Source organism: Stegostoma tigrinum, unplaced genomic scaffold, assembly GCF_030684315.1.
Source record: "Stegostoma tigrinum isolate sSteTig4 unplaced genomic scaffold, sSteTig4.hap1 scaffold_172, whole genome shotgun sequence".
NCBI classification, from domain to species: domain Eukaryota; kingdom Metazoa; phylum Chordata; class Chondrichthyes; order Orectolobiformes; family Stegostomatidae; genus Stegostoma; species Stegostoma tigrinum.
Genome location: NW_026728113.1, coordinates 6,044 through 20,545, shown reverse-complemented (window position 1 = coordinate 20,545; position 14,502 = coordinate 6,044). Strand labels below are relative to the sequence as shown.

Below are 14,502 nucleotides of genomic sequence, written 5' to 3'. Positions count from 1 at the left end.
GGCTGTTCTGATCCTCTGACAATGCTGCAATTATGTATGAATTATTATCTTGTATTATCAGTACAGGACTCCCTCAATGCTTCCTCCATTACACTGAGGTCTATCGTTTATATCGGCTCCAACAAACCTGCTCTTATTTAACGGGCCAGGCATTGCTTCACTTGTACAGATTTTGTCAAGTCCTGCTGATGCTTCTGGGAGGACTTTTTCTGACACCTCAGAATTGACCCCTGACCATGTTGCACTCCCCCCTCACTTATGACCGCACCTGAGCTACAATACCTCGGGGCTAACCTCCTAATTATGTAGCACCCATGAATTCTCAGCCCCTAAAATGAGATACTGCCTCAGTATTGACCCTCTGTTACTAATGCACTAAGTCAGAACAACCCTCCAGCAATGTGACCCTGCCTCAGAACTGACACTGAGAATGAGGCACTCCTTCAGCACTGCATCTCTAATCATACATTACATTGAGACATTCCTTGTGTACTGACCTTTGAACAATCAGGCATTCCCTCAGTACTGACAGTCTGACGATTGTGCACTCCCTCAGGACTGGACCTCTGATAATGAGGCACTCCCGTAGTACTGACCTCTCATAGACCTGTAACACCTCAGCCCTTATGCTCTGACAGTGTTTCAATACCTCAGTACTGACCCTCTGACAACGGGTCAGTGCCTCAGAACTGCCCCCCTGACAATAAGGGAAACCGTCATACTGACCCACTGCTTCTGAGGCCCTCCCTCCACACTGACCTCCCAGTGCAAAACTATTTCAGTACTGGCCCTTGAAATGTGAACAACTTCCTTAATTCTGTCCCCCTTAAATGGCAGCACTGCCTCAGCACTGACCCTTTGACAATAACGCACTCCCACATTTTTGACCCTGTGACAATGAGGCACTCCCTAACCCCTGATGCTCAGACAGCGCTTCAATATCTCAGTACTGATACTGTCACTGCCTCAGCACGGACCACTTGACAACGAGACACTGGTTAAGAACTGACCTGCTCACAGAGCTGCAAGACCTCAGTACTGACCCTCTCATCAAGGGACACTATCTGAATTCTGACAGCTGCATAATGAGGCACTGCCTCAGCGTTCACCCTCTGACAAACTCCTGACGACCCCCTGTAAAGACTGACAGTCTCCCTGGACGTCCTATAAATACTCACAGTCTCTCCTGGACTCACAATGAACACTGACACACGCCCCAGGGACTCTTTGTAAATACCCACACACACAGGGGCACCCTGTAAATATTGACACACACACACAGGGGCACCCTGTAAATATTGACATACACACACAACCTGTGACACCCTGTAAATATTGACACACGACCTGGCAATCCCCTGTCAAGACCAACAGAGTCCCCGGGGACACACTGTGAGTATTGACACATCTGTGTGACCCCCTGGAAATACTGACAAAGCCCCTGAAATCACCTGTAAAACTGACACACTCCGTGGGACCCCCTGTAAATATTGACACAGTCCCAGCAAATCCTGAAAATACTGACAGTCCCTGGGACCCTCTGCAAAGACTGACGCATTTCCCGAGGCCCCCTTTAAATACTGAAAAATTCCCGCGACCTACAGGGGTTCAGGGACTGTGTCAGTATTGACAGGGGCTCTTGGTGAGAGTGTCAGTATTTACAGGGTGTTCCGGGGAATTTGAAATTATTTACAGGTGCTCCCGGGAGTGTGTCAGTAGTTACAGGCGGTCCCATGGAGGGTCAGTATTTACAGGGCGTCTCAGGGATTGTGTCAAGATTGACAGGGAGACTTGGGGAGAGCGTCAGTCGTTACAGGGGGGCCTGTGGACTTTGTTTTTTCAGCGGGTGTTGGGGAGAGCTACAGTATTTCAAGGTGGTCCCAGGGAGTGTGCCAGTGTTTACAGGGATTCCAGGGGAGTGTGTCAGTATGCACCGAGCCCCTAGAAATTCTGACACGCTCCGCAGGACTCCCTGTAAATACTGACATAGTACCTGAGAATCCCTGAAAATGCCACCACACTCCCAGGGACCCTCTGTAAACGCTGACACATTTCCCAGGGCCCGCTTTATACACTGAAAAATTCCCTCGGCCTCCTCTGTATACTGACACACATACCCGGACCTTTGTACGTATAGACACACTCTACGCAACTAACCACAAATACTGGGATATCCCGTAAATACCGACACACACCTCACGACACACTGTAACTACTATCACATTCCCTGGAATCCGCTGTAAATACTGAGAAACTCCCTGGGGCTGCATGTAAATACGGACACATTTCCCAGGGACCCCTCTAAACACGAACACATTCCCCGGGACTTCACCTAAACACTGACACATTCCACGCAACCCCCGTGAACACTGATAAACTCCCAGGACCCCCTGGAAATAATTACACATTCCCCATTCCCCCTGGAAATACCGATACACAGCCCGGAACTCCCGTAAACACTGACACACTCCACCCCCTGTAACTACCGATACTCTCCCTGGGACACCCTGCAAATACTGATGCAATCACCAGGACCCCTGTAAATTCTGTCACACTCCTCGGGAAGCCCTCTAAATACTGACACATTCCCTAGACACCCTTTAAATACTGGCACCGTCCCAAAGAACCCCTAAAAAAACTGCCACACTCCCCAGGACCCTTTGTAAATACTGATATATTCCCCGAGACCAGCTGCAAATATTGACACATTCCTTGTCCCCGCTTTCAGTACTGAGAAACTCCCTGGGACTCCCTGTATATAATGACACATTTCCCAGGGTCCCCTCTAAACACTGACACATTCCCCAGGAGCTCCTCCAAATCCTGACACACAGCCCCAGACCCCTGTACAGGCAAACTCCCTGCGACCCACTGTAAATCTTGACATACTCCCTGAGACCCCCTGGAAATACCGACACACCGCCCCTCCCGGGACCCCCTGGAAATACCAAAACACTGTAGGGATCCTCTGATTCTATTCTATGATGCCCTTGTCCTGTGAATGAATAAATAAAGAAACCTGGTGAAGCCGCCAAACAGCATAGCCAGCAAGTGATAGATACAGCAAAGTGATCCCACCATCAATGGATCAAATCTGAGCTCTGCAGTCCTGCCACATCTCGTCATTTACTGTGGTGCACAATTAAACAACTGATTGGACGTGAAGACTCCACACATATCCCCATCCTCAATGATGGAAGAGCCCAGCACATCAGTGCAAAAGATAAGGCTGAAGTCACCAGTCAGTGACACACACATCCAACAAATAATTGAAGAAACAAACTCCTATTAATTACAGTGATTTTTCACAGTCTCACAGCCAGCCATGCCTCATATACACACATCTTAGTGACAATATGGTGACCGTAATCAGACCCACAGTGAGCCTGGGCTCATCCACACTCCTCCCAGTCACATTTCTGATTTGAAAAATACACCTTTTTCACAAGAAATCTCTTTGTATATGTACAATGTCACAACTGCAGTTGCCTTCTGTCCAGCTGCATATCAAATAAACAAATAAAGCATTGGACTTTGGCTCCACCCAACAAACCAAAGACCTCTCTTAGACATACAACAAAACTATTTACATACATGTGAGACACGGGGAGGGTCCGAGGACTGAATGGACCCCCATTTACCTTCAGCAGGAAAATCTCAGTGGTCCTTTCCGACTGTGCCTCGGCAGCAGCAGCCCCATCGTCCCAGTTATGCCCCAAGCTTTCAGTGCATCAGTGGTAGCAGGACGGCCAACCCCTCACTCTTTCCCAGTGGGGTCTACATGTTAATTACTCCGGGAAGCGTTTCTCTATGAGCCTGGCCTGATCTACACATCTCCCAGGAACTATATGGTAACTGTAAACAGTCTTAAAGTGAGCCCGATTGATTCACCCTCCTATCAGTGACTTGCCAATGATGATTGCCTGTTTCATAATCAGTCCAGTCTCATCTACTCTTCCTCTGAGTGAATCCTTTCTGTCCTCTTCCATTCAGCCCGTGCCTGGGAGAATGCAGCCAGATTCCCCTTCAGGCTGCATTTCATACTCCTCACTGTCTCGGTGCTGCCACAGACATCACCTGTCTCTCCATTTCCCTCTGTAACAGTTCTTGTGAAACCCATCCCCCTCCCCGCCCCACCTTCCAGCTGCAATGTTGGATATTCACCACATTGGGCATTGCCATTAGTGCTCCAGCTCATTCAAATTTCTTCACAAAACAGAAACACAACTCATCAACAAGACTAAGTGGCAGGCAAATGAGATACATCATACATCTAAAAGCAGTTTGTTGTTCAAAAGTGGAACTAACTTTAATTTGTATGCGTATAATAGAATCAGGAAGAATAATACATATATAGCATGCAACTCATTTCACTGAACACATTTGTGCAAATAAATGATATCTCTGCAGTTCAAACAATTCCAACAGCATAACATTAGAGACAGAGCATTTGGAAATGATACAGAAATTTCAGATACGAATGATTTAAAGAGGAGGACAGATTAAGATCGGGGAAACTGAACAGGGTGTACACACAAAAATCCATTTCACAATTGGAATGCCTCATTCAGGCAATTACATCTCTCTCCCTCAGTCTCAAATGGTCTTCTTCCCATTCGATTTTCTTCCACTCTCTGAGCCACCCCCAATAAGCAGTTCCCTTCCCTCCCCAGTTTAGCCTCATGCCTTCCTTTGCACTGGTATGTAATGGTACCTTTCTAGTACATGTTTGATTTTCGATGAACACACCGCACTGGTTTGTGACCAGGTCGGCCAGTTGAACCTCACAGAATATGAGTTGCCTGACTGGTCCACATTAACAGCCCAAATCAGGGAGCCCTGACTGACAGCTAAGTCGTGTGAGGGTCAGAGATGCTGACACCCTGGCAACTATCTCTGAATGAGGCAGTGCTAAAGTTGAAGACAGTTCATTTGTAAATAAAAATTGAATTGGAGATCGACAGTGGCCTCAGTGTATTTAAAATACATCTCCAGCACTGGGTTTGAATATTATTGTTATCCTTTTGTTATCAAACATCTCTGTGTGCAGTGCTCAGCAGGGTTATAACATGGAGATGTGGGAACAGGATTGTTTAGATTCCCTACAGTGTGGAAACAGGCCCTTTGGCCCAACAACTGCACACCAAACCTTGGAGCATCCCACCCAGACCCACGCCCCTGAACACTATGGGCAATTTAGCATGGCCAATCCACCTAGCGTGCACCTCTTTGGACTGTGGGAGGAGACCGGAGCACCTGGAAGAAACCCACGCAGACACAGGGTCAAGGTGCAAATTCCACACAAACAGTTGCCTGAGGCTGGAATTGAGCCTGAGTCCCCAGTGCTGTGAAGCTGCAGTGCTAATCACTGAGCCACCGTGCCGCCCCATATCGTGTTGCTTTTGCACAAACTTTGACAAAGAGGAAAGGCCACTGATAATGGCAAATGCTGGAGAATCCAAAATAACAAAGTGTGGAGCTGGATGAACACAGCAGGCCAAGCAGCATCTCAGGAGCACAAAAGCTGACATTTCAGGCCTAGACCCTTCATCAGAGAGGGGGATGGGAGAGGGAAGTGGAATAAATAGGGAGAGGGGGGGATGCGGACCGAAGATGGAGAGAAAACAAGATAGGTAGAGAGGAGAGTACAGGTGAGGAGGGAGGGAGGGGATAGGTCAGTCCAGGGAAGACGGACAAGTCAAGGAGGCAGGATGAGGTGGTCGGTCGGAAATGGAGGTGTGGCTTGAGGTGGGAGGAAGGGATGGGTGAGAGGAACAACAGGTTAGGGAGGCGGAGACAGGCTGGGCTGGTTTTGTGATGCAGTAGCGGGAGGGGAAGAACTGGGCTGGTTTTGGGATGCAGTTGGGGAGGGGGAGATTTTGAAGCTTGTGAAGTCCACATTGATACCATTGGGTTGCAGGGTTCCCAAGCGGATGAGGAGTTGCTGTCCTTGCAACCTTCGGGTGGCATTATTGTGGCACTGCAGGAGGCCCATGATGGACATGTCGTCTAAGGAATGGGAGGGGGAGTTAAAATGGTTCGCGACTGGGAGGTGCAGTTGTTTGTTGCGAACCGAGCGGAGGTATTCTGCAAAGCGGTCCCCAAGCCTCCGCTTGGTTTCCTCAATGCAGAGCGGGTCAGGAGTGAGGGGGCAGGTCACTGTGAGGGGGGTCAGGACTGTAGGGGCAACTCACTCTGAGCGGGTCAGCACGGAGGGGTAGGTCGCTGTGAGTGGGTCAGGACTGCAGAGAGAAGTCGCTGTGAGCTGGTCAGGACTGCAGGGGCTAGTCACTGTGAGCGGGTCAGGACTGCAGGGGCGAGTCAGTGTGAGCGGGTCAGGTCGCTGCGAGAGGGTCAGGATGGAGGGGGCAATTCACTGTGAGCATCCCATTTCACTCTGTCACGGCATCCCATTTCACTCTGTCACGGCATTCCATTTCACTCCGTCACTGCATCCCATTTCCCACAGCCACTGCATCCCATTTCACTCAGTCACTGCATCCATGCTGCGTGGTCCATGCTGTGTATAAATGTGGCATAAAATCCTTACTTGGAAGTTCATTTCCTCTTGTAATAACATGTGGCATCATTAGCATCCTTAATCACTTGCATTTAATCGGAAAGCCTGGTACAAACACCAGATAACATGACAGTCCTAACAGAATGCATTTTCCAATGATTTAAACATATAGTCATGTGTGTCTCAGTGAATAAAAATCCTCCTCATTTTACCCCAATTATATCTCATAATAAAGGGAGTATGTCTGAAAGTCGTCTCATCCGAAGGAAAACAGACTTGCTCCAGGAAAGCTGCTAAAATATATCAAGAAAAATATATATGAAATGATTCTAGAAATTTCTGCAACACAAAGATCAAAGGAAACAATAGTTTGATGAACACACTGTTAAGTGTTGCACTTACACATCACATTTTGGAAAACAAACCACACTGATTTTCTACTTCATAAAAAAAATTGTTCCAAGTCTTCATTATGCAGCACGGCAGTGAACTGAAAAGGTGTAGACTTTTAACCTGCATAGAAAGCATGTGCAGAAGTTAAAACAAAAAAAAAGCCACTTCTGTCCTAAAAAGACAATATTATATTACAAAAGGCCAGGGAAGTTGGAGAATGCAGCATCATGCTTCCTGCAGAGATCAAGTTTTGTCTGTGTTGTAAAAAACAAAAGAACTGTGGGCACTGTAAATCAGCAACAAAAGCAGAAGTTGCTGGAAAAGCTCAGCAGGTCTGGCAGCATCAGTTAAGAGTGAGATCTGAGGAAGGGTCACAGGACGCGAACCATTAACTCTGACATTGTCTACGTCATAGTGAGTTATGTCTATTGCTTCAGCAAAATCGAACCAACTCTGAATGAAAATCAATGCTGAAGAAATATCCAAAACATCCGCTGTCCCCGTTGTGGCTTCCTCTACATTGGGGAAACAATGCAGAGGCTTGGGGACCGCTTTTCAGAACACCTACGCTCAGTTTGCAATAAACAACTGCACCTCCCAGTCACTAACCATTTCAACTCCCCCTCCCATTCCTGAGAGGACACGTCCAACCTGGGCCTCCTGCAGTGCCATAATGACGCCACCCGAAGGTTGCAGGAACAGCAACTCATATTCTGCTTGGGAACCCTGCAGCCCAATGGTATCAGTGTGGATTTCACAAGCTTCCAAATCTCCTGTCCTCCCACTGCATCCCAAAACCAGCCCAGCTCGTCCCCGCCTCCCTAACCTATTCTTCCTCTCACCCATCCCCCCTCCCACCTCATGCCGCACCCCTATTTCCCCTCATCCCGCTCCCTTGCCCTGTCCCGCCTCCCCAGACTGACCTATCCCCTCCCTGCCTCCCTACCCATACTCTCCTCTCCACCTACCTTCTCCTCCATCCATCTTCCATCCGCCTCCCCCTCTCTCCCTATTTAATCCAGAACCCGCACCCCCTCCCCATTTTCTGAAGGTGGTTCTCGGCCCGAAACATTAGCTTTTGTGCTCCTAAGATGATGCTTGGCCTGCTGTCTTCGTCCAGTTCCACACGGTGTTATCTCGCATTCTCCAGCATCTGCAGTTCCCATTATCTCTCCAAAACAAAGGCTGCTGTCTTTCAAAACCCAATCTCAGATTTTGCAGATAGTCCTTACCCTGAAAAAATACCAAATATGTATAAACAGGAAAACTGGAGGTGAAACCATTCAAAAAATTTTCATTAGCATAATAAATGTTCAAACTGTAAAAGCAGGTTAAGCACCTGTATATAAGGAAACTTTAAACAGACACTTACAGCCAACAAATGTGAGAAATAGCCATTTCTTGCTGGATTACCAATTTTGCTGTTGGGAAAATAGGCCTAGGCTTAGCAATGTACATTCAAACAAGATAGCCCCCTCTCAGAACTCAACACTCACAGTCGTAGAGTTCTGTTTTCACAGGTTGGCGTATAATAGCATCAAGCACAATACACCAAATCTTCTTTGGTACCTTTTCCTTCCATAAAACTGCTTTTAGTAGATGCGCACTGAATTCATTTTATACACGTTAAACAGTTGGTAAGTTCAAGAGGCCAGTTCCAGCACTTCGACTTGCATCTGCTTCATCATCAAAACAGAACAAAATAAAGACCCACTCTTTGTAAGTCAAGTTTTCCATTTTTAGTGACGAGGTGAAGTGCAAGAACTGCTCACTTGATGTTAAAATCTCCTAAATATGTACCTATATATTTCAATTCTGTGAAATATGTGGAATGAGTTCGAGAGAAGGATTAATTTTCTTGTGCTGGGAGAGAGCTGGGACAGATAAAATAGGTTGAATGGCCTCCTCCCATGCTAAAAATGTCCATAACTGTTCTTGGCCCTGCTAAATTGAAGTGGCCATCCTTTCATTATGACTGTGAGACGCAGCATGTTACGATAGATGGCACAATGAAGAAATCCTTTGTTATTAATGAATTTTTCAGCACTAGGCATTCTTCCGAAGTCAAATGTTCGACATATGCCTGTTGCACTGACTTGGTTCCAAACAGTTATAATGTGGAGGTGCTGGTGTTGGACGAGGATGGACAAAGTCAGAGCTCACATGACATCAGGTTATAATCTGACAGGTTTATTTGAAATCACACAAGCTTTCGGAGTGCAGTCCCTTCATCAGGTGCGGTCAGGGAGGAAAACACACAGACACACAATTGATAAGCAGACAGATCAAAACATCATACAACTGGTGTGAGTGGAGTGTCAGATAATGAGTCTTCATCCAGGATGTTTGTTTGTTTGCAGATATTTTGTTGAAGAAACACACAACTTGTAGTTACAGTCAGTGTGGTATCTTATAAATTCTTGCTTTTGAAATAAAGGTGAAAACTCTAAGACAGATTCTGAACACAAGCCTCTAAACTACAAGTCAGAGTCTGACCTGAGATGTCACCTTTTGTACATTCCTGTTGCGCTGCCTGATTATCATGACAACACAGCACTGACATGGACTTTATAAACGCTTTACTTGCCTCTAACACTCTTGGTCACCTGTATAGAGTTATTATCTGACACTCCACTCACGCCAATTCTATGATCTTTTGATCTCTCTGCTTATAAGCTGTGTCTCCCTGTGGTCACCTCACTAACTGCACCTGATGAAGGGGCTGCACTCCAAAAGCTTGTGTGATTTCAAATGAACCTGTTGGACGACAAGCTGGTGTCATGTGACTTCTGACTTCAAACACTTATAGAATGTGTTTTCAATCCTACCGTGACTTGACAATAAGTCAACTTCTTAAAATTTATAAAATGAGAATGTCAAGTGAAGTATGTCTAACCTTGAGCATTTAAAAAAGGAAATATTACAACCATAGTATAGTCAGACAGTAAAGACAGAAGGAATGATTGAATCGACTGTGTCTGACACCACACAATTAATCCCCCTGATGGAAGAAAGGTTGGCTGTGTTCTCTTTCTTCAGGAACATCCAGCTAATACCACCTTACCACTGCTTGTTTTATTCATCTGGTGTTCCATCTAATTCCTTGCAGTCTTGGTCAAACCTTCATGTAATTTATTTAAATTTTCAATGAAATAAATTTAACTTAAAATTCCACAATTTTAACATTTCCTTTTAAGGTTTGAACGGTTCAGTTCGTACAGTGCACATGTTGTGTTAATAATTGGAGAAGATGGTGGAAAAATCAAGATATATTGACAAGTAAACAAATGGCTAACTTCTGTTTCCTTGTCAGTAATGCCTTTTGAACAGAACATAAAGTTGCGCAACTATGTAGAGATAACAATTTAAAACTGGGAAGACCACTTTGTGGTCCCCACACCAATCTCTATTCACTACCTACTGATTGCATTACTCCGCCTTGGCAACAATGTAATATTACGCTTGTCTCAGCGCAACCTTGGCATCTTGTTTATCCCATGATGAACGTCCAACAACACATTCATGCAATCCCTCAAGCTGTCTCTTTACACCTTTTCAATCCTGCCTACCTGTCTCTTGTCTTGGCTCATTAGCAGTGAAACCTTCATCTGGAACTACTTCACTTCTGGACCTGACAATTCCAATGCATTCCCTGTTGGAGTCCCACATTTGCCCATTGAAAACTTGACGTCGTCTAAAACTCCACTGCCCGAGTCTCACCTTGAACCAAATCCTATTCTCTGTACTTTCTACCTGACTGACACTATTAAAGGTAATTTTATTAAATTCTCATTTTTGTTTCCAAATCGTTCCTTGGCTATGCCTATGGCTATTTTGGTAATCTCCACCAGTCCAACCATACTTCAGGATATCTGCACTCGTCTAATTATGTCCTCTTGCCCACTCTTGATTTCAAACGGCCCACTACTAGTTGCCAAGCATTTAATTGTGTCGGCTTCAAACCCAACAAGAGACTTCCTGCACCTTCAGCGAGCAAACTCACATCCAGAACCTCAACCCAAGCAACAAATCTTCTCAAAACTCGCTAACTTCCTACACATCTTAGCCTCTGTACGTTTCCTCTTTTAAGGCACTTTTAAAAACAATCCTCTTTCATCAAGCTCTTGATCGTCAAAACTAAGAACTTAATAAGGCTCAATTGTATTCTGGGATCGTGAATACTCCTTTCAGACGCCTTCAAAGTTTCCCTCCATTAAAGAGATTTTATAAGTGGTTGAAGTCATTGCCAAGCAGAGGGGGACGAATTGGGGAGTTACTTCAAAGAGCTATGATATGCCAAACGACCTCCTTCCACACTGGCCAACTCTGATTCTACAAAAACAGAAATGATTTTCAGACTTGGGAAGATCCCTCAAAAATGTCACAAGTAACCAGCTTATGGGCAGAGTCGAGCTGCTGAGATGATAGACCAGGATTTAGGGGTACCAGGAGTGATAATATGCTGAACACAATCAAATTTTGAGGTTGTAGAATGATGTGGTCTTCATCATTTTTGACACTTTGACCATTTTCCTTCCTTTCCACAGAACAAGTCAAATAGCGGCAGCACAATGTTGCATGGACGCTCGAGCCTGCTCCACCGTCAATGATGATTGTGGCTGGTCTTCCACATCAATTAAACTTTTGCTCATATCTCATCCTCTGCTCAAAACATCGATCTATTCACGTGCAGTATCCCTCTCGCTAACTTAATGAGAATTCATTCCAATCACTGAACTCCGAACGCAGACCCACCCCAGGTCAAAAAATTCAGCTGAGATCAGGAACTGATCTCGCCTGTATGGCTGAGCTGGCTTTTAAAAAGTTTGCCAGTGAGAGAGTCTCAGTGAGAAACATTCATTCAAAAAAATAATTGCATGGATTGCTCTCCAATCCTAAACTCTATTCAAATTCAGTTGGCTGAACGGTTGGTTTTTGATGCAGACTGATGCCCTGCAGAGAGGGCTCAATTGCCATACCAGTGAGCTTACCACAAAGGGTCTTCGCCTCAACCGCTCTACTTGACTGAGGCGTGGTCATCTTCAGGTTAAATCATAACCAGTTGTCTCTCTCCAAGGAGTCGCCAAATGGCGTGCTAAGACTTTACCTTTAACCCTGATAACATGGCAACAAGCAGATAACTCAGCTGATGTCACTGACTAATAGAATCCTCAATTATACTGATATTCATGTTGTGATATCATCAGAAGGCATGCTCAACTAAGTTTTAATTTGCAAATTAAGTTAACAACCATTCAATCAATATTACTGAAGTACTCATATTACTGATCGTCTCCATACAACATTGTGGTTACATCTGTTCATAAGTGAAGTGTAATGTAATTGCACTTACTGTGGTTTTATCAATGTGATCCTGCAATGAGTCAATAAGCAGGTCACCCACAGGTTGCCAATCAGTGTGGACCCCCTCAGCTGTTATCACATGAGCCTCAAGATCATCCAGAGCTTTCTGCAGTTCTTGAAGTTTCTCCAACGCCTTTTCCACCTGTTTCTGCCAGTTGCTTGCACGGGTTTTCAATTGCTCCCAATTTTCCTTCACTTCTGTTGACTGTTTGCGGACAGCTTTGGCAATTCTCTGGGCTCTCTCTTCCGGGGTAGGTTCTGGAAATATGAAATGCAAATAATTTATCAACTATTCATGATTTTGATCGATAGATTTTCTTTCGAAACCCCTTTCCTTTAAAAGGTCTCTCTGGACTTTCTCCTGAAATTGGGATATATATTATAAGACTGAAGCACATCAATGATAAATTCTGTAATCAGCTAGCAGGTCGTCGAGTCATTAACAGATAATCACAGAGAACCAATACAAAGCCAAATAAAATTCCGCAGATATTTGAAATTTGTCACTACCAAGGAAGCTTGAAAAAAGGAAAAGGATTACTGACTAAATGGGTACAATTCTCAACAAAAGATTTGAAAAATCCTTTCAGTGTATCTTTCGTAGCTATGAGACAAACATCCAACACAAACTAACTTTCATCTTTCAGGACTGGCAAGTTAGAATGATAAACCCAAAGTCTACCCTGCACAGTTCTCTCTAGAACTCACTTAATGAGGTTGTTAAGAGATGTAGAGATACCAAAGTGCGCAGCTGGATGAACACAGCAGGCCAAGCAGCATCTTAGGAGCACCAAAACTGACATGTTGGGCCGAGACCTTTCATCAGAAAAGGGGGAGGGGGAGAGAGTTCTGAAATAAATAGCGAGAGAGGGGGAGGCGGATCAAAGATGGATAGAGGAGAAGTTAGGTGGAGAGGAGACAGACAACTTAAAGAGGTGGGGATGGAGCCAGTCGAGGTGAGTGTAGGTGGGGAGGTAGGGAGGGGATAGGTCAGTCCGGGGAGGACGAACAGGTCTCGGGGGCGGGAAGAGGTTAGGAGGTAGGAAATGGGGGTGGGGTTTGAGGTTGCAGGACGGGATAGGTGGGCTGGTTTTGGATGCAGCCGAGGGGAGTGTGCAGCGGATCAGGGAGTCACCTGAGGGTGGTGGGAAAAACGTCTTTGGTGGTGGGGTCGGATTGCAGATGGCAGAAGGGTCGGAGGACGAGGCATTGAATCCGGAGGTTGGTGGGGTGGTACGCGAGGGCGAGGAGGGCACTGTTTTGGTAGTTATTATGGGGAGCGAGTGTGAGGGATGAGGTGTGGGAAATGCGGGTGACACGGTCGAGGGCGTTTTTGACCACTGAGGAGGGGGAAGTTCCGGTCCTTGAACAACCCTCAACAGTTTCTCTTTCAATTCCTCCCACTTCCAACAGACAAACGGGGTGGCCAGGGTAGCCACATGGGCCCAAGCGATGCCTGCCTCTTTGGAGGTTACATGGAACGCTCCCTCTTCCGTACCTACACTGGCCCTCAACCTCACCTCTTCCTCCGTTACATCGATGGCCGTATCGGCACCGCTCGTGTTGCCACAAGGGGCTCCAACAGTTCATCCACTTCACCAACACCTTCCTCCCGAACTTGAAGTTAACCTGGACAATCTCTGATACCTCTCTCTCCTACCTGGACCTCTCTATTTCCAACCACTGAGAAACAAATATCCATTTCAAGTCCACCAATTCCCACAGCTACCAAGAATACAGGATTAAGGATAGGATTCTTGGCAGCGTGGAGGAACAGAGGGATCTTGGTGTGCAGATACATAGATCCCTTAAAATGGCCACCCAAGTGGACAGGGTTGTTAAGAAAGCATATGGTGTTTTGGCTTTCATTAACAGGGGGATTGAGTTTAAGAGTCGTGAGGTCTTGTTGCAGCTCTATAAAACTTTGGTTAGACAGCACTTGGAATACTACGTCCAGTTCTGGGCGCCCTATTATAGGAAAGATGTGGATGCTTTGGAGAGGGTTCAGAGGAGGTTTACCAGGATGCTGCCTGGACTGGAGGGCTTATCTTATGAAGAGAGGTTGACTGAGCTCGGTCTCTTTTCATTGGACAAAAGGAGGAGGAGAGGTGACTTAATTGAGGTATACAAGATAATGAGAGGCATAGATAGAGTTGATAGCCAGAGACTATTTCCCAGGGCAGAAATGGCTAGCACGAGGGGTCATAGTTTTAAGCTGGTTGGTG

The 14,502-nt window shown here is 45.8% G+C and overlaps 1 long non-coding RNA gene across 1 annotated transcript; it reads right to left on the bottom strand.

Moving 5' to 3' along the window:
* Nucleotides 1–4,283: 4,283 nt before the first annotated feature.
* LOC132207832 (uncharacterized) lies at nt 4,284–12,532 on the bottom strand. The gene is made up of 2 exons (XR_009443886.1): nt 12,267–12,532; nt 4,284–8,146 (listed from the first exon to the last, which is right to left on the bottom strand). It is a non-coding gene; the product is annotated as an uncharacterized LOC132207832 (long non-coding RNA).
* Between the last annotated feature and the right edge of the window lie 1,970 nt (nt 12,533–14,502).